This window comes from Galleria mellonella, unplaced genomic scaffold (genome assembly GCF_026898425.1).
Source record: "Galleria mellonella isolate WM207_F2 unplaced genomic scaffold, CSIRO_AGI_GalMel_v1 utg171, whole genome shotgun sequence".
NCBI lineage: Eukaryota > Metazoa > Arthropoda > Insecta > Lepidoptera > Pyralidae > Galleria > Galleria mellonella.
In genome coordinates this window covers 4,259,729-4,286,336 of record NW_026442014.1, presented here as the reverse complement: position 1 = coordinate 4,286,336, position 26,608 = coordinate 4,259,729, and the positions used below count along the sequence as shown (strand labels likewise).

General features: G+C 32.2%; 2 long non-coding RNA genes across 3 annotated transcripts in view; both read right to left on the bottom strand.

The window, feature by feature from the left end:
• The window catches only part of LOC128200224 (uncharacterized), a 142,042-nt gene extending 137,527 nt beyond the window's left edge, over positions 1-4,515 (bottom strand). Inside the window, exons 1-3 of one of the 2 annotated variants that reach the window (XR_008252621.1) lie at positions 4,400-4,515; positions 1,000-1,107; positions 309-525 (exon numbers count right to left, since the gene is read on the bottom strand). This is a non-coding gene — a long non-coding RNA (uncharacterized LOC128200224). Of the gene's footprint in view, positions 1-308; positions 526-999; positions 1,108-1,176; positions 1,309-4,399 lie in introns of those variants that run through there. The other variant, XR_008252622.1, reaches the window with a different exon arrangement.
• A 13,408-nt stretch (positions 4,516-17,923) lies between these two features.
• LOC128200219 (uncharacterized) lies at positions 17,924-19,415 on the bottom strand. The gene is made up of 2 exons (XR_008252619.1): positions 18,888-19,415; positions 17,924-18,673 (listed from the first exon to the last, which is right to left on the bottom strand). It is a non-coding gene; the product is annotated as an uncharacterized LOC128200219 (long non-coding RNA).
• Positions 19,416-26,608: the final 7,193 nt, after the last annotated feature.

The following is a 26,608-nucleotide window of genomic DNA, read 5'->3' as shown; positions in this document are numbered from 1 at the left end:
GATATGAACAGTACCATGAACATAACAGAGTATATTGTATCGCCCATGATACCATGTGTTGCCACACCTGAAAACTAAGGTGTTATACCTCTGTACCCTGTAAATTCACAGCCATAAATTCCCATCCTTTAAATTCTTATCCTTAAAAATATTATAAATCTTCAATCGATCACTGTGAAAGTCGATATACACGAACTACATGGAATAGGGAACAACAAAGGCTACTTTTCGTCCCATTCAGTAAACATATCCCGGTCACGCGGACAAAGTCGCGGGTAAAAGCTAGTAGGTAATAAATGAATAGTTACTCAGTCTTTCTAGTTAGATCGGAACTAAGTCCGTAAGCAGGTGGCATCTCGACGGGAGGTAGTTGTGTTGCAAGAACAATTTCGCGATCCGTAAAGTTAGGACATAGCCATTGACTATGCCACGCCTTCAACTTACAACTTGACTTATATTACATAGTTGTATATTTCGTAAACTCTCCCATTCAGTAGTGTGGTGCTTGTCTTCATCTTTACATAGCTAGCAGGTATAAAAATATCGTCATGAAGTCAAAATTATATAATAAATATTTTTAGAAAATTGTTATTTTTAGTAGTTTTGATAATTTATTTTGCAGTTTAGTACACATACTCATAGTGTATGTAATAAACCCAGAAGCAACAATTAATGGCTGAACAAATTAAAGATCAAATCCCTCAAGAAAAACCGACTTCGATTTTGACAAAACATATAATGGCTGAACAAATTAAAGATGAACAAAGACTGAACAAATCCCTCAAGAAAAGCCGACTTCGATTTTAACAAACTAGTTATTATGGTCTAAAAATTAAACTACTAAACTAACTAAGAGGTAAGAAACTAACAAACATTTACAGTATTAGTAGGCATATAAAATTATATATTATTTATAAAGACCAGTGGACCGAATAGAAAGTAAAGTTCTATTTATCTCATTCACACTGCACAAAAACAGTAATAGAAATGAAACGTTACCGAATCTGCTTATTGCATGTTCTGCCTTTCATTTAGAGAGGCGTCGCGAAAGGCGTTTTTATCATCCAGCCAGTAATAAAGTTTGCGACGCACTGGGCTTTGTGTTCACTAAAAAAAATAACCAAATCCTGGGAACTTATTGCAAATTTGACAGATTTTGATCACGTGACTACGAACTGGTCTATTTTCTCTGTATTAAATTGACACTAAAGCCAATTTGCAAGACAGGTCGATGTAATCTGTTAAATTAATCGAAGGAAAATATATATAGTATTGTTTTTGTAACAGTGACAGCTCAGTCGGACAAGACTTGACTGCAGTCTGAAAGATACCAAGATAAAGTTTCAGCATAAAACTTAAAATTTGTTTGCTTGAAGATTCAAAGGACCAGAATTATATCGGAAATCTTTGTTACATACGAAACTGATGAAAGCAGACTATAAACTCTGGTGTTCAGATCACTAATTATTAAAGCATACATTATCATTATTATATCGTAAAAAAACCTTGTAAGTATATATAATTAATATGCTAAATGTCTCCAGACCACCAAAAAAAGACTTTGTATATAAAGTACATGAGTACCTCAGTCTTATTCGTATTTCTGTCGAGAAGTAGCTGTTACATGGCTGTGATTTAAGTTTAAAAGGTGAGATATAGTAGGAAAATTACAGGGTACGGAGTCAAAATACCAATCTTCAGAAATGGTAACACATGAAGAGTACCATGAGCATTACAGTATACTCTGTGATGTCCATGCTCATATCTATAGGCGACAGTTACCACTTTCTATTAGATGATCCGTCTGCTTGTTTATCTTTCTAAATATCATTAAAAAACAAAAACAAAAAGTTTAATTAGTATTTAAATATCGTTGCATGATCTTTAAATACTAATAATATTTATTTCTTTATCATATAGTACAGTAGAGTTTGCAATTTATTTATTTAATAATATATTCTAAGAATAATAATTATTATACTCAAAATATTATGGTAATCATCACATTTGACAAAGTTATATAACATCTCATGACTTTGCCAGATGATGCTGAAATTCAATTGAACTTGTTACGAATAAAACATTTGCATATGTTGCGTCTGCGCAGTGTTTCATGTCAGTAGATAATACTGTGTCTAACTAATATTTACTTCGCTTTTATGAACTACTTTCAATTGACAGATTATCAACTATGTAATAAATACAAAAATTGTATAAAATAAATACAAGATTCAAATTCAGAACTCCTGCTAGGCCATGAATGGTATTTATGTAGCTTTCATATAAAAAAAAAAAAAAACTTCAATGCTATTTTAGTAGCAATTTTCCACTCGGTATAACCACAACGTAATAATGAATACAAAAATGGATAATTGTTCGCTTAACACATAGTTGCATTCATCGTATATAAAAAGTAACCAATGCTTAATAAGCGTAAAGTAGCTCGTTAAATGCTGTTCTCTTTTAACATTATACAACTGTAAAACCTTAAAACAGTCTTTAAAGTAAAATCTATCCAAAATTTTTACTGTCTCCTATTCAGCCAAGTTCACACAGCAGAAAAAAAAATTTGGTAGCGATGAAATATCACTACTAATATTCACGTCCGTCTGCCAATTTTTTTATAACACAGGAGGCAAACGAGGTGGATGTTCACCTGATGGTAAGTGACTACCGCCACTCATAAGCATCGGTAACACCAGGAGGCAGGTGTGTTATCAGCCTTTTAGGAAGGAACATCAGTGAATTGCCAGAGACCAAATTCTCTGCCATATGAACCGATTGTTATAACTAGTAATTCAATAAATAATTAAAATATCTAAAAAAAAATTATCTAATGGACGCGTGTTTTGGAGGTCTAAAACTATACACAGTTTGCAATTTTAATCGTCTACAATTTGCACGTATAAACGGGGCTTTATAGTTAGTAATTCGATAAAAATTATCGAAATCAATTCTATTTCTACACAACTATTAAGGTGTAACCTAAATCTGTCCTGCAACACAAGTCGCGGCCGACTGACAAATGTTCTTCGGGCGATATGTTGAACTAACGTCGGGTGAATGCTTGGGAAACTATCGATCAAGTACTGAATAGCACTCAATCGATTATACTTGTTCTCGATTAAAGGCCATTTAGTTCTGCGGTAGGAAATCGTTATCCGAAATCAGTCAAAGGGATACTAAACGCAACATTGATTTATGACTATTTATCTATATGTATACATATAATAAAATTGTAACTAGCCGATGTCTGTACATATAAATAATTCCCTGAATATCAACTGCTTGCATATTCGAATAGTGTACCCATAGCGTTCGAGTTAAAAGTAATTTAACAAAGATTTACAACATCATCTTCACACCAGCCATTAACTGCCCACTGCTGAGTGCCTTCCCCATAAAAGTGGGTTTTACTAGCAGTTGCCACGCTTGGCATTTGGCTTGGCAACTACAATTAGACTTTGATGTTGATTTAAAAAGGACGCTCGTACCTATAGCATTAAGCCCCCTTAGGCACCTCTTACAACACCCACGGAAAAGAAAGGGAGTGGCCCATTCTATGCCGGGATCACTCGACAATAATAATTTTTTATTCAGCAATAAGGAAAACTAGAAACTTCTATTACAAAACTATTATGAGCCCATGTAAATCAAAATAGCTTACTGCCTATTTTTTGTACGTTCTAGCGTGTTGTTCTGTCTGTTGTTACTAGTAACAAATAATAATGGAATCCACACAGTACCGCCGAGATCTGCATCTCATTCATTGTTTAGTTGCCATTTATTAGCATGACTTGTGGAAACGAAATATCAGCTGTAAAAGTACATGTCACGTTCAGCAATCACCTCATTTACTACCGTCCGCCGGTTGACTCTCATTAAAAGAGTATTCAAATATATCTTTAACTAGAATTTAATTTTGAAGGTAATGCTGAATAGAAACTATGATCTTGTAATTTTATTCAACCGATTAAATGTGTTTTTGGTTGTTGTGTGGAATGAAAATCCTAAAAGACTTCCTTGTCGAAGCAATGAAAAATATAATAGAAGGTTTGTTGGTTTATCATAACATATTCATGAAGAAGTAAGTCGGAGGGTTTCCAAGAGTAGCATGTTCTGCTAATTACTATTGTGTTGATAGTAATAGGGCAGTTAGTTCGTTTTTAACAATCCTCTACCCCGTAAACCAGACGTTGATCAAAGAAGAATGCATAATTAAAAGAAGAATGCATAATTTAAAGAAGAGTGCATAATTTAAAGAAGAATGCATAATTTAAAGAAGAATACATAATTTGTTTGATTGCACTCTATTTCAAGTAGTCAATTTTAATACCTGATTGTATATCTTTGATCATTTCAAATATCGATGCAAAATGTTCAAAAAAGATATTTTTACCCATTCTCCAAGCAGAGAAAGTTGTTCGATTTCATTTATATTATGGCTGAATTTCGGACTTCTAGATTGTTGTACGAGAACGTGTCCAATTCTGTAAAAAAATATTTATATTCTTTATTGCACTTAAACAATACATGCGACGATAGTTTAACAACTTGTTAGTAAGGGAGGATTTATCTCTGAAAGAGATCTCTTCCAGCCAACCCGGTGTAGTTAGAGAGAAAATAATTTAATTTGGGTAATTAGCCGTTAACAGTCTACTGTTGATGATAAACCTGCCCATATTGATGGAGTTTCCCAGTAGTTATCACTTATATATGTATATAAATAATTTTAAAAGTACAATCTTTGACAAATTATATATTACTTGTCTACATACAACTGCTATGTTTTACATATCCTTTCATTTGTCATACATGTGTATTTTAACATGACAAGGCTGCGATAAATACAAGTGTATATGTAGTCGAATGTACATTACAGATACCTAACGAGATGTTAAATTGTAATTCATATGTCAGGATGCAGCTATCTGAAAATTAATTTATCAGTACCATTGTTGTAGCGTCGTGATTAGACAATATTTCAGACATGCAAAATAATGATATCATTATACCTAATCTAACGCTTACATAATCGATGTTGTGACCTTAAGCCGTGATGCATGACTTCCCTTGTCTCGAAAGGTATAACTTAGTTCCCACATTACACACAATGTCACAAAAAAAAACTGACAATTTGGGCAACATGTGGTCACCATGCAAGGTTAGGCGGGCCTCAATGTTATTGTGATAGATAGACTTTTAGATGTGGAACAAAAATGATGAAATCATCTGGAATGACGTAAGTGCAACCAACTCGAAGATTATTGAACGAACTTTTTTATAGCCATTACACAAATCAACTCATTGATATCGTATTAATTGATAAGAATATTGGGCCTTGTACATTTGTCTATGGATAGACGATGACATTACAACACACAAAACGTCTGATAAGCTGAATAACAAATTATTATAAAAGGTAGGCATACTATTCATGAAACATTAGAGTCGTGTTTCCTTAAAAAAAAAACAAATAATGAATTTTTTTTTACAACACAGGGGGCAAACGAGCATGCGGCTCACCTGATGGTAAGTGACTAATTTTCACAACATACTGCTACACATGTTCCTCTTCTCACAAGTGAGAACTGAGAGTGTGGTAATAACGTTTAATTTCAAGTTTTCTTTCCCTTAGATGCCTCAAAATAGTTTAATGTAAATACAGTTTTACGCCAGAATAAACTAGAGTTAACTCCTGTAAAATACATATTGACTAACAAACAGCTATAATAAAATTTAAAAGATTCATCCAACCATTTATTTACAGAACCCTAAACATTTGTATTTGTATTTTAAACATTTTTTACTTGCAAAATAATAGACTAGGACCATTTTTACAACGGCAATAAAACAATTTTAAAATAATAACTGCGTGAAATGGATCATAAATTGCACTTCACTCTAAATTGCGCAATTTTATTTCACTTTGTCAATAAAAGACAATAATTTAAAAAACCACAATGTATCGTATTTTGTGAAGGTTCATAATGGATTTTATAGCTCTAATAATTCATCACATCCACGCAAATCGTCATTTAAACATAGTCAAGAACAAAAGTTTTATTACCAACCTCAAGACAAGCGATTATATATGGGTACTCAAGAATAATTCGTTTGCAAATAAATATGGATAATTTAATTTAAAATTCGTAAATATATTATATCTGTCATGTATTATTATTAACTTTAAATCATTTAATATTTCAAATCTTATTAGCTAAGAGTTTAAGTTGCCTGAAAGGACTTAATTTAGAATGAAATTTAATATTATATTATTATATTATACTAAGCATTTATGCAGTTCTTCAAAAAGGGCGTATCAAGGTTTCTTAAGAGTCAGCAATGCGCGCGTGATATCCCGTTTACCATCAGACGGGCCGTATGCATTTTTCCCACAATAGTAGTATAAAAAAAATATTCGTGATATAGTCCATGTATATATAAAATTTTATGCACATATTTGCGCTTACTTAAAGATGATTTAGTTCAAATACTCAAATATCTGAATATTTTTACCAACTTTCACATTTTTTATATTAAAAGTTTTACCTCGCGGCTTTTAAAATTTTTATTTATTATAATTTAATTTTAACATAATTAAAAATTAGGTACAAAAACGGTGCAATTTAAATTCAAGTTGAAGGGAAAAGAAGGTGTTGTCGTGTCGTCCTTTTTATAATTAAAATTGTCCTTAAAATTTCTCTCAATTTCTTAATTAACAATTATTAATTTTTTAACACCTGGGAACTCTTCCAGTCGATGGTGAATAAGACTTTTCTAGGAAACCGTGCTCAAACCCAGATCGTATAGGATTCCTCCTGGAAACTATCATGGATAATTCTAATGGAATTTGTTATGGGTTAACTGATCTGCTTTCGTGCTCACATACCTACAACGACACTGCAACCAGAGTTACCATTTCATTCCCACCTATTAATAAAAGACTATCTTACAATAAAAAAAAAACAAAATTATTGTCATACGATAATTTTACGTTCATGTATTAACCGTATTTATAGGAAAGATAGAATTTTAGCAAAACGTTAAGTGAAATGTAATTAATTATAACAATGAAGTAATGTTGTTTATCAATAACAGATAGATATTATAATAGTTTACGTTGGTGTTTACACCCAATACGTTTACCACGGCACAGATCGACTCAGTTCCCACAGAGAGCGTGCGATAAAACTCGACTTAACAAAATAAATATTCAACAGTTTGTGACTATAAACAATCTGCGCGCACTTGTTCCTGCCTCTTGTAGTGTTAGCAAAACAAATCTATTTTTATCTAATTTAGCATGGAAATAAAATTATTGGTATAATGTAATGTTGACAAACAAAACAATAGGCAATGGCAATAATCAGCAATAAGTTTTTGTCTAAACAATGGGATTACAGGATATACCATAATACCCTGGGTATTTGTACATAGTACACGACATTTTTATTTTATTTTTTTATTGTGTTAGTTTCTTTAGAATTTCTTTTATCAAAATTAGTACAATAGCGAATCTAAGCAATGTCTCATTTATGTGAATCGTTATTGAACTTAGGGAGTTTTATTATACCACTGAGATGGCAAACAAGCATACGACCTACCTGATGGTAAGCGTTTACCGTAACCTATAAACACCTGCATTACTAGGGACACGCGAGCGTTCCTAACCGTTGAGTTCATTATAATAATGAGCAAAACAGTATACTTTGTTATGTCCATGGTACTGCTCATATCTATAGGCAGCGGTTCCCGCTTTCCATCAGATGGACCGTCAACTTGTTTGCTGTTCTGAGTTTCATAAAAAAAATCTCTACTTATAAAATAAGTTAATAAACATGAATACTATTTTAAAATAAAACGATAAATGAAATACGAACACATCATTAAAATTTTGTTTTCTTTATTATCTATTCACGCAGTTACTCATATTCGAAATTATAACATTAATTAGAAATACATGTAAAATAATTTCATGATTTCAGACCACTTCCTGTTTACAAGTAACAATCTGTCCGCTAATGAGTATTCTAAGCGCGACAAATTTAATAAAAATAATATTTCCTGTTGTATAGAATTTGTTATTTCCTTTTACATATTCTCTAATTAATAAAAAAAAAATATTTCCTACGAAACAAATATTTTAAATTGACATTTTAATCACAGTTTGGCAACAATTGAATACAACATTTGAAAATATTTACTATTCCATTGTAATTACTTACGTATTTCATTATATTTTTTCCTAATTGATGTGAAACTATTTGTGGTACATGATATTTCTAATAAGATATGTTTAGTTAAAGTATTTCCTTGGAAAAACATTAAATTAACACACATATCAAAGCTGCAGTTGCTTTTTATAATACCTCGGTTAGAAATTAATTGGAGCACAATACAATAATCTGAACTCCACGTGAAGCTAACTACCAGTGCTATGACAAAAGTGTGCAAAACAAGTTTGTCAGATACTTGTATTTGAAATAGTATTTTTATCCATTAATGTATCCCGCTTAGTTTATTCTGGGCATAGTCGGCTATAATGAACGCTGAGTCGAAAGGGATATAACGCTAGTATTGTATTTAATTAAGGTACTTGAAGGAAAGGTACACAATACAAGTCTACCAAAGCATATGGGATTTTTTTTATGGTTTGCGGTACAGTATTTATGGCATCCTGTCCTGGCTATTGGAAACGGGTGACGGAATGCCTATACAAGAGGGTACATGGTGGGCACAGTTTAGACGCAATATTTGAGGAGCATTAGGAAGGTACTACAGCCGGATACTGCAACAAATGAGTATGTGGTCGGCCCCCGAAATGGCGACCTCTACTGCTGTCTACCGGTCTCCAATTCGATGGAAAGCATATGAGATTGAATGTTGATATTGAATGTACATAAAGATACAGACTGATAATTGGAAAAAATTAATTTTGTGTTGTTTTTTCTGCTGTCGCTCTCACATTTATCTATGCGTTGCTATTACATAGCAGGGACATGCTACGCACGAAGGCTGCTAATACAATTAAATATTTTTACTAAACAACTTATCCTGTTATTTGCCTACTGCTTTTATAATCTGTAGAAAATAACTGGTTTTGTCATAATTGAAGTCGGTTTCTTTACAGTGAAACACAATTTTAAATTATCAATCCCACTGCACGTATAAACCAAAATTGATGACGATTGGTTGAGCCGTTGAGACGCCAAACTTACTTTCAAAAATCCATTACTAGCAATATACCCTAACAGGTCGACCTCCACGCGGTTCCCACTGGAAACCATCGTGATTAATTTTTGATGAATTCATCACGATGGGCAAACTGACCTGCTTCATCCTCACCTATCATCTACCTCATTCGTCACTGATACGCCGCCAGCGTATACCGTTAGCGCAGGCGTTTGTTATTAATCCATTATTATTATTATTTCATCAATAAAAAAAAACTTTAACATTTGTAATATTAGTAAGAATTTGTGAATACCTGAAATGTTTATAAATTAGTGACTCATCATCAGCTATCATGTTTATTCAAAGCAATTTTACACACCAATCGCACGTACTTACATTGACTAATAAAAATCTTCTAAACAAAATACCTACCTGTAAAACGTATTATTACTCCACTATCAACACCTTACTACGTTGTTTACTATTATGTTATCTTAGAAAGATAAGATTATTATAATAAAATATTGTGAAAGTAACACGGGCCGTGTCGCACTTTTATATTTTACGGTTGATGATAACGCACCTTAAATAATGTATTATTTTGGTGATAGATAAAGATACTTAACTGATAAGAGAGAAATATTTGACACATCATATACAGGTGGTGTCGATAAACCAAGTTATGCAATGTCAAATTTTGTTTAGTGACCAACTATCTTAGATAGGTCACTACACAAAATAAAACAATAAATACTAGATGGCGTTGGAGTCGAAACTTGTGGTTTTTGTCGATTATTTTATAATTAAAAATAGTAAAAGAAGTAAAATTTCTAAACTGGTGAGTGATTTTTATTATTATGTATGAATGTGAAGTTACTGATAATACGCGAAGTTTTCCTAAATGAATTTATAATCCACACGATCGCAATGTTTCTTGTTGTTATTTATATGCTTATTTACAAAGTTGTACAATATAAGAGAATCAAGACAAAAATTACAATAAATTATTACTATATCAGTAATAAATAAATAAACCTAATTGTCAAATTAAAAAAAATTTACCTCAAGTTATCTTTAATTTAAAAAAATTAGCAAAAATCAAGTTTCTTTAATTCAAAATCAGAAATAAAAGTAAAAGAAAAAGAGAGAAAACTTGTTTTTTTTAATAATAAAAGAAAAAGGGAAAAGTATGTAATTTTGAATTTCAAGAAAACAATTCTGTCTAGACTATTACTGCTAATAGACTCTGCCTAGAAGCTTGTAATAATTCATAACCTGTTTTTTTTACTTGTTTTAAAGCAATTGGTAAACAAACTCGTCTTGAAAAATAATCTTGTCGTGTGTTTTTGTAAATTTAAAAACTAGTTTAAAAAACAGACCTAAAAATAATATGCACTAACACATACGTAATCAATTAACACAATTTTTATTCTAGTCATGCACATATCAATTTAAGGCATTGTTACATCGAGATGACCCTTCGCCCGTAAAAATTGTCCGGTTATTCTGACAATTAAAATACTATTTATTACTAACGATGATCAATTAGTATAGTAATAAATAGTCACTCGACTAAATTCGACTATTTTAATCTTCAGACACGTTTTAATGTTAAATTGTTTGCGATAAATTTACTAAAGCATTTCGAACTAGATATAGAAAAAATACATTTTTTTTTAATTTTATATCTTATATAAAATTTAAAAAATGTACTTACAACTTTATAAAATAGCCAGAGACATTTTGTTAGGTGCTGTCATTATGATGAACTTAATAGTTGACCTGCTCACATTTTACGATTTATATATTAGAATTCAACGTGACAGTGGGCGACCACAGTCTCTCGGATTAATTTTAAGTTGTTATCGATATTTTCTTTCACCAGAATGTTAGTCAAAAATATTAACTTACATAAAACTTTTTTTGCAAAATCTGATTAGAATATTGAACTCTTGAGGTGTAAAATTGGAATAGTATGAATACTGGGCCGCAACGCTTTCACATTATAATAAGCATTGTAGGCCAGTAATATATGTAATATGTAATAAAAATACATCATCATTACACATAGGCCTCGCCCATAGACTGCCATAAAGAACGGTCCTGAGCCACTTGCATCCACTGACTCCCTGCAATGCATTTGAAGTCGTCACTCCATCTAGTAAAAATTATAAAAAAAAAACATATAAATGTATACAAGCTTATATTTAATTCGCTTATAAAACAATCTGCTGATATCCAATCAAAAATCACCAAAATAGAAATAAATTCATATAAAAATTCAATTTAACTAATTTAATGTTTCGTTTTATTTCCGTTTCATTATGTTTAATTGACGCGGACTGTAGTATATTTTACTTTTTTATTATTACTCGTATTTTACATTTAACTAAAGCTAATAATTAAATAGATTTTATTTTTATTTGTACAGCATTTCGCTACACCGGATTTCCTGCAGGAGTTTAGATAAATCTGCATTATGTCGACTGCTTCTGTTGTAGTCGATAATGACAATAATTATATCCAAATAAAATATTTGCACAACATAGATTAATATATATAAAACATATAGATTTTTTTAAACATATTTTATTTAAGTCAAATAATGTTCTTATTACTAAAATTTTACATTATGTAAAATTCGAATTTCCGGTACTTTGCTTTTATGTTTTTTAACTGTATACAAATCTAATTATATTATTCAATTTAAAATTGTAATTAAAAAATAGATCTGATTAATTAAAAAATCTTTGAGTATACAAAAATGTTGCTTAAAGTTGAATGAAGTAATAAGCTTACGACTGCACCCTTATAGACTACCTGACTTCATTTGTTGACATTTTACTTGCAAAAAACAATTTGTAAGTTACAAGTTTCACTAATAATTTTCACCTTGTATATATTTACTATACTGTGTACACATTTTTCTATAGATTGTAATACATGACCATAGCTCTTATCTATAAAATGTTAGATAATCTACTTGTACTTTTCCATAATTGATTTTGTTATTATAAATTATTATTTACCGTGTGGTCTCGGCATAGAATGGGCCAGCTCTTCCTTTCTCATGAGTATCGTAAAAGGAGATTAAGGCAAGGACTTATCCATTCCTCGACCATTCAATTTAACTTTACAATGATCTGAAGGAAACATTCTTTTCAGTAGATAGAATTTGTTATTTTTCATCATATACTTCTCTGTACCCTCATCATCATCATCATATCAGCCGTTGACTGCCTACAGCTGAACATAGGCCTCCCCCATAAAGATTCTATAGCGAAATACCAGTGAGAGATGATGTGTGAAAGCAGATCAGTTAACCTATTTTGACGAATTAAAAAAAAAAATAACCGCGATGATTTCCAGAGGAAATCGCGCGAAAGTCGACCTGATAAGGTAAATTGCTAACAATGGGACTGTTAGGTTCATAATTAACAATCTCTTTCCCTCCACAATAATATATTCAAAAGGACTAAACTCGATCAATACAATACCTAAGTAAGTTAGGTACTTACTAACTAGCGCATACAACTCCCACGGTTGAACAAGTACGACCGCCTTGTTGGGGCCTTGGGGTACACGACTCCTACACTTGTGAAAAATGGCGCCCGCGAAAATGTGACGCCGACAAAAACTGGCATCACAATAAAAAACAACGAAAAAAAAAACAATTTCGACAGCATGAAATATTCAAAGATGGCCGTCCGGTACAATAGGTGGCGTGCGACCAGTGACGCTATTAGCCGAACTTTTTGTGTGAATGTCACTTTTCCTGCGCTCCTTAAGTGTGTTGTACTGTTTGTGTGTACGTCTAAAACCGGTCACATAATAGTTGTATAGAAAAAAATGGTCGGTGAGATCAGCTTTGCGACCTTGAGATCGTGTCGGTCGCTGCGCGCAACTTGAATTGGACAGTGTTAATTTGTTTATGCTTTTCTTATTGTAAACATCATATTACTTGTATTTACCTAAAACATATTGAAGACGAAGAAAAATACGACGCAATAAGTATAACATAGTTTTAGATTCTTTTTTATTTTATTTATTTATTATTGCAATTTGCGTACAGATTTGCTATTAATAATTATGTAAATTAATTCCTTATATTTATTTTCATCATTATTTACTCTTATATAACTTAACATTTGTCTAAATAGTGACTGGTATAAGATAGCATAATTATGTCATGTGCTCGTATTAATATGAATATACCAGTTACATGCCGTGTGGTCCCGGCATAGAATGGGCTATCCGTTCATTTCCCATGAGTGTCGTAAGAAGCAACTGAGGAAATTTAGTGGTCAGTAGCGTCTTTTTTAAAACATCATCAAAGCCCACTGCGGATGCCAATCTGCCTACCGAGCGTAGCTACTACTTACAAAATCTTTCTTATAAAGAAGGATTATGTTCAACAGTGGACAGTTTACAGCTATGGGCCTACCATGAAATGTTTTCCGAAATTTCGGAGCCAAACGAAATACAAATTTGATGTTAAAATTACATGCCGTTTGGAAATATCAAAAATGTTGAAATATTGTTCCTTTGGACTTTTATGATAGGATGTATAACGAACAAAATGTTAAACTCCATTTATTGGTCCGATTTTGGTATAAACAAAAACACGAAATTGAGTCCGAAATTTCGGAATTTCGTTTCATGGTAGACCCGCTGATATAATGATGATAATGATATACACCAATTAGAGTTTCTGGTGTCATATTCTTAGAATATAACACAAAAACTAAATCTTTGCTAAAATAAATATAATTTCTTAAGTGAGTACATTTGCTTATTACCTTTTGGTGCTTTAACAACTTAACGAATTGTCTTGAAATTTAGTGTTCTTAGTATCGAGAAAGCAATAGAAAAGATAGATAGATAGATAAACACTTTATTTGAGCCATTTAACACACGTAAATTAATGAATAAAATGATACAATTTGATTATTTACATTTTTTAAAATATAAAACACATAGACTTTTCATTATTATAAAAGTTAGTAAAACTTAAATAAAATAAACGTCCATATTAAATCGTTTTACTACACTAGGTGTTATTTTTCGAATGTTCATATCACTGATTAGTGAATAATTCTCATCAACTAACCATTTATATTAAATCCGCAATCTGAGTAACACAACGGGCCAATTCACAACGCCCTTATGACAAACGCAGTGAGAATGAAATTTGCGATAGCGACTCGTCTCGTTTCCTGCTTCGACCATACAACATACATACAAGCCATACAAAAACACTAATTAGCCGACAATGAAACCGATACTATACTCAGTATTCCATTGCTGCTACACTCGTAAAACTATATGGCGTTATATTATTTTATATCTTTGGGCTTGCTTGAATTATTTATCTTCTACATTGTCATAAAACATCGGAGCTTAGACGCAAACAAGGGACATTTTCATCCGCGAAGGACAAAATATACCCTTGTCTAAGTTGAGTTTACGGACATGTATTCTACTATATAAAGTATTTACCAGAGGCAGACTTTGTACAAAAGTCGATTGCTTGGATACCTCTGTCCCATTCGTGTTTCAACCATGAAGCAGTTGTGTTTGCATGGCTGTGTTTCGGTTTGAAGGGTGGGTTATGGCGTGAATTTACTGGGTACAGAAGAATAACACCTGAGTCCTTAGGAATGGCAACGCATGGGGGGTATCATGGGCGAAACAGTATACTCTGTTATGTCCATGGTACTGCTCATGTCTATAGGCGACGATTAGCACTTTTCATCAGGTGGGCCGTCAGCTTGTTTGCCATTGTAAGTTGTATAAAAAAAAAGTATGCATAGTCTTATCTATATGATAGATTAGATGGCGCCTTTTTTATCATATTTGCAATTCTTCAGGCAAGGTTTGATGGGTATTTTGAGGATCAGATCATCATTACATACAACGGAAAATTATATGAATGTATATTTTTAATTAGTTTATAGTTGTATAAAAAAAATAAAAAATTAACTAATAACCAAAATAGAAATCATATTTTAGTGACTTCAATACGGAAAGGATACTCGATTTGCCTGTTTTGTGTGTGTATGTGTGTGTGTGTGTGTGTGTGTGTGTGTGTGTGTGTGTGTGTGTGTGTGTGTGTGTGTGTGTGTGTGTGTGTGTGTGTGTGTGTGTGTGTGTGTGCGCGCGCGTATGTGCACGTCCTCGTGTACGTACGTAGTTGGTCGTGTTAGTATGTTACACAATATTTTCGCCAGTTATGAATTAATTTCGATATTTTTTCTACATAAATAAGGCTTTTTCTATATTTATTTGCCCATTTCCCATCATTGAATTTGCTATTTCTGCTGAGCAAAATCGTAAATTACAAATATAAATACTTTCATTGCGGCGTAGTGTAATATAGTGTATAGTCGCTAAGTGATTCATTACCCGACCCATACAAGAATGACCTCATTCTCGTGGGTTGGGATAGTACACTCATTTATTTTCATATACTAAGACTAACTATAATCCGCGACTCTGTATATATAATACAATTAAGACTGTATTAAGAAATCAAAATCATTTATTCACATAGGACATTTTTATCACACATTCATATTATTATAACCGTACTTTCCAGTTTGGAAAGTAAATTTAGACGAGAACTGAAAATAAACCTTTCCCTAACCGATTCATTCGAGATGAGAAGGGATTGTTAGTAATGGGGATTAGTAGCCCCCTTGCTAGCAATATACCCTGTCAAATCAACCTCCTCATGGTTCCCCTGGAAACCATCGTAATCGGTTTATTGTTAAATTCGTTATGGTGGGCTAACTGACCAGCTTCATTCTCACCTATCATCCCTCACTGGTGCCCCGCCAGTATATACCGATAGCACAGGTCGGGTTACCATTCCATTATCATCTATTTAAAAAAACCGATTCATTCACGACGAGTTATTTAAAAATCATTAGCTTTAAATTTATATTTTGTCTAGTTATCACTCAGATTTCGCATGAGATAGATAACTTTATCACTTAAAATTATAAGCTTTAAAGTACAAATTGCAACCGATTGATCAATATAATATTAAATTACATATTTTTCATCATCATATCATAACAGTATCCTGCTGAACATAAGCCTTCCCCTTGGGAGGGTTTTGCCAGTAGTTGCCGCGCTTGGTAGGTGGATTGGTAAACGCAGTCAGGCTTTAGAGATGTTTTAAGAGGGACGCTGCTGCCCAACCTTCGCCTTCCCTTTGTCGACTCTTACGACAGCCACGGTAAAGAAAAGTGTAGCCTATTTTATGGCTGGGCCACACAGTCAACGTCTTTAAACATTACCAAAGCATAAGTGCGTTTGCCCATCCGCCTGTCAAGCATGGCAACTAATGGCAAAAGTCCCCAATAGGTGGAAGCCTATATTCAGTAGTGGAAATTAACGGCTGATATGATGATGATGATATTAGTAATAACAAGTCTTAATCTGAGGGCTTACCATGAAATGTTTTTCGAAATTTCGGGGATGAACGAAACAGAAATTTGATGTTAAAATTACATAATATGTACATATCGTTAAAATTATTAAAAATGTAAAAATATTGTTCCTCTGAACTATTATGGTAGAAATAATGACGAACGAAATGTTAAGCTCCATTTACTGGTCGATTTCGGTACGAACAAAAACACGAAATTGAATCCGTAAATTCGGAATTTCATTTCATGGTAGACCCTCAGCTTTGGAATCTCACTAAAATAATAAAATTATAACTTGACTATGTCTGTAGTATATAGTATCTGTCATAGGAGATATTTAAGAAAAAACTGATATTAGGGGTCTTAAAAGCAATAGAAGCCAAATCAGAGTACAGCATACAAAAAATGTTTTTATAACATATTTTCATAGACAAAGCTTTATTTGACAAGCAAAATATTTTAGCCACTAATAATAAATTTTAATAATATACTCGTAATTAAATTGTAACTAGACGATGTTTGTTCCCAAATCACGCAAAAACTGTACCAAATTAGTTACGATTTACAGATTTATTTTCCTGAAGTTTGACTTAAAATCTGGTATATCTAATACCTTGATACACTATCCAGAAATGGTCTTTTTTTTTACTTCCATGACATTAAGTGCCCATGATGTTAAAAGTCATAATGTATTTTTAACCGACTTCAAAAAGAAGGAGATTCTTAATTTGGTTCTATTTTATTTACGTTTTTTATAATTCTGATAACGGCTTGAAATGGCTGGCAGTAGTTATTTTTTGCTAACACCATTTGTTGATCCTTCTACATAATAAACACTAATGTGTTAAGTGAATACTATATTGCCTACAGTTTCATTATTTATGCAGGGTTGGCAATATTGTAAAAGTTTGGGATATAGTTAAATTAATTATTTAATGCCTAATTATAATTAGGCATTTATATCACAATTATAAGAGTAATTATCATTTCAGCCGATATACTATATATATAATAATTTTTTTTTAATTGAATTAATATAATATGAGTATAATCACTAAACCATTTATCAACTAATTTCGTTTAGAATGATAGAATATGTAAATTAAATTTTAAAATATAGAGACATACTTTAGTCCTCAGGAATGGCAATGTATAAGAAGTACAATCGTAGTCACGAATTTAATACATAATTAGACAGGTACTCTTTATTGTTTTTTACAAAAAATATTTTAATGTCATTCAACCTCACGCATCTAGATATATATAATATAAAATACAATAATGTTATTTAGAAATAAATAAAACAAAGATTAATTGATTACAATAATAAAATTAATATATTTATTATAATAGTTTATTTTACATTATCGTATAATATATTCTGTGATATTTAAAAAGCTGTTTCCCAAAAATTGTCGAAGAAGAAGAACAAGAAATACCGCATCGACCCCAAATAAATGGGAAAATGCAAGGCAGTAATCTATGGTGCTGTTGATATCTATAAGTAATATTTATAAGTTCTCATCAGGTGGATCGTGAGCTTATTTTTCATTCCAAATAGCATTAAAAAAAAAACACCAACTATTACAAGTTTTACATACCTTTACTACCTGTTTCTCTATGCATACTAACTATATAAGTTGGCGTGAATACAGATTAAATAATAACTTTTGTCTTCATCGCATTTCCATGATTCACTTCTGGCAACCTTATATTTGATGCCATCATTGGACATCTGTTTCTTGACATACAGCAATATGATGTAAGCTTCCAAACAATATTTTGTAACTACTGGGATCTGTGACGACATGTTCTAATTTTGTATGAGTACTTCATAATTTATCGTTTAAAATGTTATAATTTAAGATTTATTTCGACAAAAACAAACGCCAAACACTCTTTCAGATAAAAAAAGAATTACTAATTGGCTTATAAATGGAATCTGACCGGTTTCACCTTTCATTGCATCTTCAATGATTTATTTAAATTTGTTTTCCAAACAAATTAAACTTGTAAAAATTTCAATGAAATTATTTGAACATAATTTCGTAGCAACTATCCTAAAAAAAAATATTAATAAATAAAAAAAATCTTTATATTCAATCTCAATAAGGTATTACGAATTTGGTCTATCTAATTGCATGGTTTTAATACAATCATAGCTACATATAAAGTAATAAACAAATAAGTAAAGACTATATTAATAATTAATTTATTAACTGATGTATTTTAAATAGGTAATCTCTCAAATAAACTGTAATAAATACTACTTACTACTCGTACTAAACGGATCTTACGCACGACCTTCGAGAGAATGGTGAAATCCAATTCCAATTCGTATAGGTACATGAGAAATGGCACGTAGTACCTCTCATTATAAGGAAACTTTCTCACAAATTAATATATAATAATGTGCTTGATTTCCTTATGACGTTGTAGCTATAAAAATTAAAAAAAAAATTAGTAATTTATGACGTTATAACTATCAAAACTACAGCAAAATTCAATAACTCTACTCCCTTATGACGTTATAACTATCAAAACTACAGCAAAATTCAATAACTCTACTCCCTTATGACGTTATAACTATCAAAACTACAGCAAAATTCAATAACTCTACTCTCTTATGACGTTATAACTATCAAAACTACAGCAAAATTCAATAACTCTACTCCCTTATGACGTTATAACTATCAAAACTACAGCAAAATTCAATAACTCTACTCCCTTATACGTTATAACTATCAAAATTACATCTATATTTAATAACTTTTTTTTTATACAACTTAGAATGGCAAACAAGCTGACGGCCCACCTGATGTAAAGTGGTAACCGTCGCCTATAGACATGAGCAGTACCATTGACATAACAGAGTATACTGTTTCCCCCATGCGTTGCCATTCCTGAGGATTCAGATGTTATTCCTCTATACCCAGTAAATTCACGCCATATCCCACCCTTCAAACCGAAACACAGCCATGCAAACACAACTGCTTCACGGTTGAAACACGAATGGGACAGAGGTAGCCAAGCAATCGACTTTTGTACAAAGTCTCCCTCTGGTAGTATACTGTTATGACGTTCTATCAAAATTACAGTTAAACTTATCAACTTTATTTGCTTATGACTTTATAATGATCAAAATTGCAGCAAAATTCAATAACTTTATTTCTTTACAGCATTACATCTATAAAAATTACAGCAAATTGCAATAACATCTTACCATAAGGAAAAGTCATAAAAATTGAGATAAACAATAATTATTCGACTTTTTATAAACAGATTCCAAAAGTATTTTTGTATATCGGTATATTACTGTATGTCTATGTCATTTCTGAATCGATTTTTACTCCATATATATTACGAGTATACTTTATAAACAAACCCTACTCCTTTCAGGTTCTCTATTCTAATTTGTTCATTACTAAGAAAAAATCAAATCTTTCCTAATCAAATCATTTTATATCAATCTAATGAAATTTAAACAAAATATCTAAGACAAAACACGCAAATGTTTACTATATCGAGTTAAGTCTATAATGGCTGTTTAAATTTCTAATTATTGTGAAAAAAATGTCACAAGGCCGTCTAGTTATTTAAAAATATGCTAATTAGAAGCTACTAAGGTAAAAATAATACATAAATTCCAATTTAATAATGGCATAATTTGTATTATATCATTTCCGTAGATAAGCCAGGACGAGTGTTAAAAAATGCGATATGTGACATTATTTTTAGCAACATTGTATTCGTATGATAAATTAACATCCTTTCTAATTAGAAAGGATGCAAATTTATCATAAATATTATATAATATATCATAAACTACTTTTTAACTTCGTCCGCATAACCAGGATGTGGTCACTGACCGGGATAAAAAGCAGCCTATATCTGTCTCCATTCCATATTTTAGTACTACTCTGTTTCATATTATTTGTTTCAGCAAAAATGTGATATAACAACATATGGAAGAGGGTACTAATTCCTGATACAAAGCTTTTTCATACCTACCTCAGGTGTTAGGGACTACACACTATTTGTAACAATAACTGAAATAAAGATTCATTATTATTATTATATAGTACATTTATAACGAATTTCATAGTGTTTGGTTAAGGCGTTAAGGCGCTAGAAAGTAACAAACTGCGGAACCAACTCCAAGCAAAAGTTGTTTCAAATAGATACGACATTGAAACATTCAAGACAAGAGTATATTCCTTCGTGTAAAAGGCCAGTAACACACCTGCATATCCTCTGAAGTCAGTTATCACCGCCCATAATATATCGGCGGCGATAATTACTTAGCATTTGATGAACTGTCACGCTCACTTTCACATTTATAATATTAGTAAAGATTTTTTTATTCCACATAGTTTTTTTTTTTTTACAACACAGGGGGCAAACGAGCATGCGGCTCACCTGATGGTAAGTGACTACCGCCGCCCATAGTCACCCACAACACCTACGGCATTGCAGGTGTGCTGCCGGCCTTTTAAAAAGGAATACGGTCTTTTCTTGAAGGTTATGTTTTTAAGTACATTTTCTATCCCACATAGTATGTGGATTCCTGTTATATAATCAAGTGAGTATAGGGTATTATTTGTATACATTTAATAGTCTATTATACTTGCTCTTTTTTTTGTTATTTGCTATACAGCTACCTCTACGTAACTTTTTTTTTATCAAAATATAAACTTCCCTATCTCTCATCTAATCTTTGTCAGATGCCCACGATACAGGTTCGCCTAGTGTGGGTCCCATTGTATCTTGTAATTGTAACTTTGTTTTTGTCAAATAATAATTTTTTATTTCTATTTTACTTCTATTTCTAAAGTTGGAGCAAACAATACATATTTACGAGACTTTATTAAAATCTGTTAAGCATTTTCGGAGATTAGTGAGAACAAACATCCTGACATGGAATTTTTATATATTAAAATATAAGTTTATGTATTGCATATTATGATATAAATAGAAAAGTATGAAACTGTCCGTTGGTAGAGAGGATACGATTGTCACTATCATAATCCTGAGTCACGTTTGTGTTACAATCACCATCGTGACTATATCCGTATACCTATTATTCAAATTGAATGTAAACGCTATTTGCGATCTCAAAACATTTTTTTGTGACTTAAAGCCGTCCATTTTTATTAACTACCAGCGAAATGTGGACAACATATTTCGAATGAACATAATTATAAGTGAATATTAGCAAATAAGGTGCTGTTAATTCGTCTTAATTGTGTATTTTTCTAATCTTTTTTTATTACAGAATGGTGAAAAGCTAAAAGCCCGTCTGATGGAAAGTGGTAAATGTCATCTATAGACATGAACTAGTACTATCGATATCACAGAGTATGTCGACTGTGACGCCCTTGACTCCCTTCATGCATTACCAAAGACGTTGTTATGCATCTATACGATGTTTGCATTTTTTTTTCTTCTGTTATTTTATTTTGGCTCAATTTTTTCGCTCAATTTTTTTTCCCACTGGTTTTCTTATTGAAGGTGATCAGCTTTTTTCTAATAGTATATCTTTAGCCATTTTACTCTCTCTCTCTCTCTTCCTCTGTCATTTTATCTATAAATTTATTTTTTTCTGGCAGAGACGCAAGTGGGATAGATGTATGGGTACATCTGTCCCACCTGCCACAAATGACTTTTGTACACAGTCTCCGTCTAGTAAAACTTACTTCATCATATTATCATATAAGCCATTAACTGCCACTGCTGAACGTAGGCCTGCCCGATAAGGGTGGTTTTGCCAGCAATCTTTATGCTTGGCAGACGGGTAATCAATCGCAGTTAAGCTTTGGCGAAGTTTTAAGAGGGGCGCCCATCCCTCGACCATTAAGTTCTGTTAATCGCTTCTGACGGTACCTACGAGAAAGAAAAGGCTGGTCCATTCTATGCCGGGACCGCACGGCAAAACTTCCTAGCTAGTTTCCATTTCAGCCCAGTTACTTAACGCTGGATAAATAAAATAACCAGAAGCGTATGTTATTACACTTTATATAATTCAACAGATAAGCTATCATTATTTTATCTGCTTAGTTTTACAGACGTTACACCATGTTCATGGTCATTCATTAGTAACCTAAAGCACGCTGTCGCTATCGTATTTAGACACCCGTTAGACGACATCAGTGTTTTATTTTTTATTTTATTTTATTAATATAATAAAATTATTACTAGACAGTGTTTATATATGGGAGATATAAAAATAATAGGGATCTAAATGAGACTAATTCCAAACAATATTTTTGTTAAACGTTGTCTGTATCTCTGTTCCGCCGTTATGTAAAAGCTACTGTACCAAATTGGATACGGTTTTCACAATTGTGTTCCTGAAGGTCTAAATAAATAAAGTCTTGATGCGCCATCTAGAAATAGTATATTTAATTAATTTTTCTACTTCCATAATTCATGCGTACCAAGTCGTGAGTGAGAAAGGAATAGGAACTTATTTTACAAACGTATAATACTTTTTTTTTAATCTGCATTGTAATTATCTATGTTGGCTTTACTCAAGTTTTATATTCGGGCATGTCCAACAGATTTCGAACTCAACAAAAGCCCTTATTCATGAGCACGGTCATGGTTATGCCACGAATACCACTAAAAAAAATATTCGTTTAAATTTCAATTAAAAGTAATAACATGAACGTAAAGTTATTACAAATATTTATACAGGCGAATTGATAACCTCCTTTTTGGAAGTCGATAAATAAATGGCAAGCCTTTCTTTATTTGGTTTATTGATAATGTTCTATCTTCACGCAAGTTCCCTTATGGCGCACTCCGACATACTCGTACTTTGATAATTAAAATTGTAACAAGAATATTTTTTTTTTTTTATATCTTTTGCTTGTTTTGTATATGCATTCTTTTATCTCTTTTTACTGTAGGTATATGTTTATTGTTATTTGTGTGCTGTAAGTAATTCAAATAAATTATCTATTTATCTAAAAAAAATGTGAATCTACACACATCGATAAATGACGAAATGTTAATTTCATAGCTATAGCTATAGCAATCCGCCCCGGCTTCGAATGTTTTTTTTTTTTTAAAACGTACAGCCTTATTTTTTTAATATCGGATAAGTGTTTTTTAAAAAATAGTTTCTTATTATAATATTAGTTTAAAAAATATTTGAATTTAGAATGCAGAATCACGTGTTTACGAGCATTTTTTACTTTTCCAACACAAAAGACAAACGGGAGCTTTAATTATTACTAAATTAATATTCGATCAATCTTATCAATTACAAAAAGAATTGTTAAAATCGATATCGATCGACTTAACAGGATGTATTGCTTACAATGGGGCTGTTAAACCCCATTACTAACAATTCCTTTCTTACATAGTAATTAACTAGAATTATTTTAATAACAAATCGTTAAAGTTATAAGGAGGTACTATTTGCATATTATTTCTGACTAGCGATTCAGCCCGATTTCGCACGAGTAAATAGAATTTGCAAAAATAATATATAGCTTATGTTACTCGCTGATAATGTTAGTTTTTTATAGATGAAACAATTTTTAAAATCTTTTAAAATTTTGTTGTTTTGAGTTTATTCATTACATGATATCAGTATAAAAAAATAAATATTATTAAAATATATACAGGGGAATTCCCATGTAGTCCCAGCATAGAATTAGCTATCCCTTACCTTCTCGTAGGTGTCGTAAGAAACAACAAAGGGAGGGCGAGGGATGGGAAGAAGTGTCCCTCTTGAAACATCTGCAGCAGGCGGATTGGTAAACGCAGTTAGGTTAACTGCGTTTGCCAATCCGCCTGCCAAACGTGGCAACTACTGGAAAAACCCCCATCCCTTAAAAGTAAGGCTTGTGTTCAGTAGTGGACAGTTAAGGGCTGATATAATGATGATACAGGGAGATCCAAGAATTGTAGAAAACTGGGAAGAGGGCGGTCCTTCTAGTTAAAAAGTCTAAGGCATCGGAATGCGCACCAGGTCCCTTTTCAGGACGACGATGGACAAATTAAGAATCAACATGTTGATCGCCAAACTCCGATAGGAAATTACACCTTAACAAGAAGTATATTAGATTTTTTTATGTATTTTTTTATGCAACTAAGAATGGCATACAAGCTGACGGCTTATCTGATGGAAAGTGACAACCGTCGCCTATAGACATGAGCAGTACATTGGACACCACACAGTTATACTGTTTCGCCCATAGCCTTGCCATTCCTAAGGACTCGGGTGTTATGACTCTGTACCCTGTAAATTCACTGCCATATCCTAACTTTCAAACCGAAACACAGCTATGCAAACACAACTGCTTCACGGTAGAAACACGAATGGGGAAAAAATTAATAAATAATTCTTTGTACTCGTCTTTATGATTATTACTCTTCTATATATTATTATGGACGGCTTTATAGTCGATTCCGACATTTCGCATTCATATATCACGTTTTCCGGTTGCGCAATGTTCAAATCTCGTCTGGGTGATAGCTAGTTTGATTCCCGGGCGGGGTTATCAATAGTTTTGTAACAACGCGCCAATCAAGGTTGTGACACAGTTTTCTTTGTTCCATATTTTTTTTTATCGTATAAAAATTGAGTATGGGTGCGTCTAAGTATCGTGCGATTGCTATGGTAACATATGTAATTCTAACCACAATGTGTTATTTTATGAGTATCATATTTTTTTTATAGTTGATGATGGAATGATAATCTCGCTTACGCTAACGGTATATACTGGTGATGAGGAATAACTAGTGAGGATGACAAGTGAGAATGAAAAGGCAGGTCACTCAGTCCACCGTGATAAATTCACTTGAAATAAAACACGATGGTTTCTATTCCAAATATGTGTCGACCTAACAAGACATATTACTATATCAAATGGGCTACTGATCCCCATTATTAACAATTCCCCCTCCTCTAGGATCCTATTTTCAACCGACTTCAAAAAGAAGGAGATTTTCAGTTCGATTGTATTTTTTTTTTTTACTCCTAGTCAGACTCTTAGTCTGCTCGAAGTTCTGCTGCTGCTCCTGGTGGAAATATTCAATGTGGCACTTTCCTACCCCGCGTAAGCTATCCGTAACACTGGCAGGGCAAAGGTGAAGAGAACCGTTTAACCTCATTACTAACAATTCCTCTCCCCCCCACCCCTCAGTAATGGGTATTGGTAGCATATACCCTGTTAGGTCCACCACTACGCGGTCCTCCCTGGGAACCATCGTGCTTAATTTCAGTGTTTAAATCGTGAATTTATCACAATGGAATAATCGACCTGTCTTTTAATTTTCACCTATTATTCTCCATCGTATAGAGATAGCGCATGTGGAATTAGTATTTCACTAAAGTGACATAAAGCTTTGTCCTGAAGAAGCCTTCCGGATAAAAGGCAAAATACAGTGAATTCGTTAATTTCCCGTTATAGGTATATCTATAGTACTCATATAATATGATGAATATTTTACAGAAGAATCAACCGGATTAAGAAGCGGAGCCTTTTATATTTTAAATTAAAATTTTTAATTTTCTCCACAGGTATTATGCAGTTCAATTGAGTAAGCTGTGCTTCAGCTGTGTAAATTTTGAAAATAACTATGCAATAATCGACCTACAATGCAACAAAGTCACAGAAACACATTTGTTAAATTTCTAAAGTCAAATAGGTATTTTATAATTAATAATGAAAATGAAGTGTGTTATTAAAACTCTAACTAAATATGATATATATATATACACTAGTGGAAAAAATTAAGGAATCAGCCAAATTTTTTGAGGTTTTTCAAAGTAGCTGTATTTCCTTTAAAAATGGTCGTATTGGAATTTTAAAAAATGGATTTTCAAGCTCAAAGTTTGTAGTTTTGAGATCTTATGATGAAAAAAATTTTTAAGCAAAGTGTTCTGCTCAATCCTAATGAATACCGAAACGAAAATTTTTTCAAAATTTTTTTGGTTCTTTTTTTTGGTCTACGAACTTGAAAAATTTTTTCTAAACCAC